Source organism: Strix aluco, chromosome 8 (genome assembly GCF_031877795.1).
Source record: "Strix aluco isolate bStrAlu1 chromosome 8, bStrAlu1.hap1, whole genome shotgun sequence".
Classification (NCBI taxonomy): Eukaryota; Metazoa; Chordata; class Aves; order Strigiformes; family Strigidae; genus Strix; species Strix aluco.
The window spans coordinates 648,754-654,753 of NC_133938.1; positions in this window are offsets into that span (position 1 = coordinate 648,754).

Sequence of the window (6,000 nt, forward strand, 5' to 3'; positions counted from 1 at the left end):
CTGCCGCGTATTTTCACCCAGGCATTTTGTTAAACTGCTAATGAGTCCCACAGGGCAATATGTTTAAATTAAACATACATTAATACCTGTTATAAATTAAAGAAAAACAAACAACAAAAAAATTTCTCTGTCTCTCTAAAAACAAATCCGAAGCTAAGCTGTACTGTTAAATAATAGATGAGGAGCGGGGCTGGCCCTGGGAGAAGCTTTAGCCCATGAACTTCGCCCAAGCAGCAGCTCGGCCGAGGGGCCCGTGGCACCACGTGGCTCCCTCGGGTTTGTACAAGGACCTTCCACTCGTGTTTTCTGGGCACGAAGGGCTCAGTTCTGGCTCTTGCCCCCACCTCACCATGCTGCTGGCGCGGTGCCGGTGGCGGTGCCACTCCCCTGCAGAAGGGAGGCTGGTGGGTTCACCTCAGATGGGCCGTTTTGCCTGGTGTCCCCCTCCTCGCGCTGTGGGAGGGCCGGGAGGTCTCGCCGAGGCTTCAGCTGCATCTGAAGCAGCGATGGCAGCAGCAGCAGCACTTGTGCCAGCTCTCGGGACGAGGGGCAGGGATGCAGCTGCGTGGGCATCTCCGTTATCTCCTTATTTCCAAGTTCACAGGCTGACCTGCTGCTCCTGTGAGCTTGGAAATGAAATGAAATCCCACTGAGTAGCTTTATCTGTGAATATGAAGTTGCTGACAACTTCATGAAGGACAGGCAAAGTTAATTTTCAGTGGAAAATAGTCATAACCGTAAGTCAGAGTTTTTAATCCTGCAGTTCGATAGCGTAAGCCACTAAAACCTCTCCACGGTGCCTCCTGCCTCAGGCCACCTCGGCGTTTCAGGTCCTGTCGTTAGCGCTGACGGGGCGGGGGGTGCTGACGCCCCGGCGTGGTGGGGGAGGTTTGGCAGCGATGTGGGTGCCCATGGACACGTCGCAGGACACCAGGTAGGGTTTGCTGCTTGTCAGCTGGCTCCGTGGCGCTGCCCTGGCAGTTTCGTCAGCTGGAAAGCGCTCTCCGGTGACACCAGCGCTGTCTGTGCTTTTGGAGAGGACGAGGGCACTCACGCAGTGGTCTGGTGGGGAGGGGAGGGCCCGCTCAGGTGGGCACAGCACTCTCATGTGGGATTTATGTGAGATTTTACATTCACACTGCGGACAAAGGGACGGGTGAGTACAGCTTGCTAGGGACTGGCCTCTACAGACCCCTCCATATTTGGAGAAAATGAATCCCTGTACTTTGCTAGTTAATAGCTGCTTGCTTGTGGCAGTTTTCTTGGTCATATTTTTCCTTGAATTCTTCAGACAACAGTTTGTTTTCATCTTCTCAGTAAATCAAGTTACCTGGTAATGACATTTTGAAGCTAAATCATGCCTAGTTTGTTCTAGCTCTCCAATGCCGCAAAGATAATTCCCTTTTAAAGAGTGTTAGGCCAAATGTTTGCCAAGACCCATATTCTTTCTTTACCCTTTGCTCTTCTTCAGCATAAGAGGATTTGTTCCTAGACGCTTGTTCTGCAATTCCCATGCTGCTGGTCCTGATCCTTGTGTGCTGAGCCAGACCGGGCCACTCTCTCCCGCTGCATGCCCCGCACTGAGCCCTCTCGGCGTTTCTCCCGTTGGGCACCGCCATCACTTTGCCATTTACTGGTCTCCCATTGGTGTCCCTCCCACTGCCATACTGGGCTGTAGACTTGGCATTCCTAGATGCTGTCCAAACAAATTTTACCTGAATAACCTCTGTAATCATCTAGCTGTGGTTACTCAGCAATGAATCTTGAAGTGAAGGACGTCTTACTTCCCTTTGTACTTTTCCATCTTTGTACCTCATCCTCTATTTCTTTCTTCCCAAATTTATTTGACAGAGGTTATTCTGTTTCTTCCCCAGTGCTGTCCTTTAACAGCTAAACTAAAAGCTCGGATATATATTCCAGGAAAAAAATGTCATTTGCCTATTTGTCCTCAATAGCGACAAGTGAAAACTTGCAGAAGGTGCAGTAAGAGCCTCTGCAGAGTTTTGCTCCTAGTATGGGGCAAACAAACCATTGAAATGTATTAGGTAATTTTTTTGTTTACTGTTTTAGATTATTTTTCACTGTTTTAAATCTAGTGTTATATATATGCTTAATGTTAAGCAACAGAATCAAGCAGAGCAACTGTAGGGAAGTAAAGTTGATCCCCTCTCAAGGTTTTTGGGGAAAAACATTTAAATTTTAATTTTGCTTGATTAAGTTACTCTTTCCAGTAGATGGCAGCATATATTCAGTCTTTATTAAAAAAAAAAAAAAAAAAAAAGGTAAAATCTTTAGAAAGTGTGAAGGAAAGAAGTCCAAAATATATTCTTTACAATGTTGTTTACAAGTATCTATTTTTGATGTAATCACTGAATATTTGATAACTATTGGTCCTAATGTTAATAAATCCTTTCAGAAATTGCTGTTGAGACACACGCTGTCGGAGCTCAATAGAGACAATTCAGTGAGGTGCACAGCAAGCAGAAGAAAGTCGCTATTTGGGACTGTAGAGTGCTTTGCAGGTCTGAGAAAGACAGGGGTGTGGGACTGTTTTTTCCTGCAGGAGGATGAAGTGCTATGACCCACGCTTTAGTCTAAAAATAAGGATTTGATTCAAGTTCCCTAAGATCAAACACACCTCGAGAGTTTTGGTTTTTTTATAGCCGGCGTTGCGGTGCTATTTCAAGGCACCCGAGGATGGCAGCTCGGGGGTGGTTGCTGTGGGTTGCCGGCCGCGGGGGGATGCTGGGGGGCCCACGGTGGCCCCGACACGGAGGCATCCGGGCAAGGCCGGCTCTCGGCATTGCTGGGGACTCTGTTTGTACTTGTGTGGAAACGAGGGGGTTTGTAACAAAATCTCGTGTGCTTTGCGTTCTCTAGGTATACTCCCTGAAAAGTGATGCTAATGCAGGAAGACATGAGTGATTATTTTGTACTGTTCTTGGCAGTAGTTTCAATATTCTTATTTTCTGTTTATTACTAGTACTTCCCTTTTCCCTTTGCAATACTGTACTTTTTTTCTTTAATAGATGGCTTTTGTTTCTCTTACGCTTATTATAAATACATTATTCTGCTATTGGTTACATTAATGTCTTTTGGGGATTTTTTTCTTCAAAAGAAAGAGGGAAAGAAAAGACTTTTTCTTCTGCTTTTGGGGCCGGTCAGTGCTGCCCGCAGAACAGGTGCCTTGGCAGCTTCTTTTATGAGGAGCTCCTTCAAAAAAACCCCACTTCACGCTGCTCCCCGCCAGCAGCTCTGGCTTTTGAGGCTGCGGGGAGGCTGCCTAGATGCCGAGGTGTGTACTTGGTTTGATGTAAGCCCGTGCTGGTGAGGGGGTCCCTTGCACTGATGGGTGATGGCGCAGCACTGGGAGCAAGGTCGCTCCCAATCCCACGTGTGTACGCTCATCCCTGCCCTTCCCGTGTGTCCCAGCACAAGCCCAGCCCAAGCCTGTCTTGTAAGGGCGACGGGAGCCCAGTGGGCACAGGCCCCTCTGGCCACACGGTGCTTTTCCCGGAAGCCACGTGTGATCTGACCCTTAGAGGAGGCGCGGGGTTCTCCTGTGTGTTGGAGACCTGCCTGCGCCCGCTGCGTCGGGGCACTTGGCCTTCCCGACCCCTGCAGATGTGCTTGCAGGGCCTGTGAGATCACTCCAATGTCGAGAGGAGGGAGAAATGAGGCAGGGACAAATGTTGGTGTTGGCAGGATGCAATGGTTAGGGTTGATATACTGTGGCTGGCTAATACCTGGCCTGGGGAGTTAGAAGCAGCTTGTGTCTTTATTGTTTGTTTTTATTTTATAGCTTTTGGCAGATACCCAGAGATCTAGATGAGTCCCTTTTTTTGTTTTCTCCTGTTGCAAAAAAACCCAACCACCCCAACAACCCTATGCTATGCACCACTGAGTGTATAAATATAAAAAATAGCCTCTGACACCAAGCAGTGCTCTGTTTCTGCAGGAGTGCTCTGTGCTTCTCGTGGGAACTGGGGCAGCGTTGTCATCCCCTGCTCCCCAGTGAGGAGTGGAACCCCCGGGGCGTCCGGGCTCTTCCACACCAGATCCCCCTTAGAGCGGGTTGGGGCTGGGCCGCACCCGCAGCGCAGGAGCCAGCAGCTCCTCGAGGCTCCAGCAGAACCTGGGGGCCAATGAACCACATTTGAATTGGGTTTGTCATCCACAGGCGTTCCCTCTGTGTGGTTGTTGTCTGCACACCGGGCAGATGCGAATGATCAACTCTGCACGAGGGTGAGTGGTTTCGGGTGATATAACCGGCATTTCTGTATTCAGTTTCCGTGAACTCACATTCCTCCCTAAAATGCTGGAATTCTGTGAGCAGCACAGCCCAGATAAATCTCAACATTTTCATGACTTTTCTCAAAGAGTTTTCACTAGCACTTAGACCAGTAAATGTCTACATTGCTTTTTTTATCTTTATGAAAAGAGTCAACGTGTTCACCCCAGCTCTGGTTCTAGGGACTTTTGACTCTTTTGCATGTTGAGCAGAGAATTCTGGGTTTCTTTTTTTTTTTTTTTTCCTTAAAATCCCCTGATTAAATTCAAGACTACCGAAGCAGGAACTTCAGACCAAGAGACGTGATGGGGGTAGCAGTGAACCGTGCCATTGAGTCGCCTGTTCCTCCCACGCTGGCTTCAGGTGCAGACGGGGTGTGGGTACCGCAGATGCTGCCCAAGGCTAGCCGGTGTGGGTGGCTGTTCTCATCTTCACCCACCCTCTGAGAAATCTCAGGGGTATAAGAAACATTCCAGTGCACACCTAAACAAATCCGTACTCTATCATACAGGCATATGTGTGTGCACACATGCACTAGCTGCCTCCCCACTCCTTTGGGGCCCTTCTGGTGGGATCCTGACGGCTCCCTGCGTGGAAGGAGCCCCAGGCGTTACGGTGTGTTCTGCCCACTTGAGTCTGCATGTACAGAACGAAACGGATGGTCCGTTACAGTGCTGAAACGTCAGTGCAGAGTGGTTTGGTGTGCCCGCAGGCAGCGCCACGTGCAGGACATGGGGTCCAGCTCCTGGCCAGCCACATGCCTTCCGTCACAATGGGGAGCAGCACGGGGCAGTGCTCCCGAGGCGGGTGCAGTGCCACATGATGCTCTTGCTCTTCTCTATTTTTCCCTAAGAAAACATAAAGCTGTGAGGTGTATTTTACACACCTGTCTGGAGGGGACGTCGCCCTCGTGCTGTCGGGATTTCCGCTGGCTGCTGGAGCCGGTTCATAGCCGTCGGGCTTCTGCAGCCTGTGGAGCCAGCGTGCAGCGTCCTGTACGTGACAGATAAGCCGGGTTCTCCCTGAACTCTTCTTGAGCAATTTCTCTAATGTATTAAGCATAAACAATCTTTCTTTCAGAGTCAGGCATGCATGTCTCAATCTAATTATTTTTTTCCCCTCTAACCCGTTTTTGTTCAGGTTGTTGCCACAAGCAGTAGTGATAATGTTCTCTTTCCATTGTTACTATAGAGAGAGGATCTGCTATAATTATTGCTTAAACTGAGTTTTTCTTCATTGAAAATGTTAAAATATCTGTGGATGCATGATAATGGATTAATGCATCTACCAAACATGCCATTTTCGGGGCAGGCAGAGATGCTCCTTCCACCTCTCGGCCACCCTGCTGCTGTGGGTGTGCAGGGCCGGGTCCGGCCACGCTGGGGGCAGGGACCCAGCCCGGGCAGGTGCTGCTGCACTGGCCGCAGCAGCGAGTGAAGTGCTGCAGCCTCAGCGTGCACACAAAGAGCTGCAGTGCTCCTTGTCCTCTCCAGAGACAGTCTGATCTCTCAGGCGTTGTCGTTAGCCAGCGGCAGGTAGCTTACCTCTTCTTGGGCGCCCTTCCGGAAGCACAGCGTTTACACCACCAAAAGACATTCGGGAAAACACTGGTCCCGCAGTGCTGCCTGCTTGGTGGCTGAGCCTATCCCAGCGCTCAGGCTGCTCAGTGTAATGAGAGTTAAAACTACGCTGGCTGCTCCCAGTCGGAC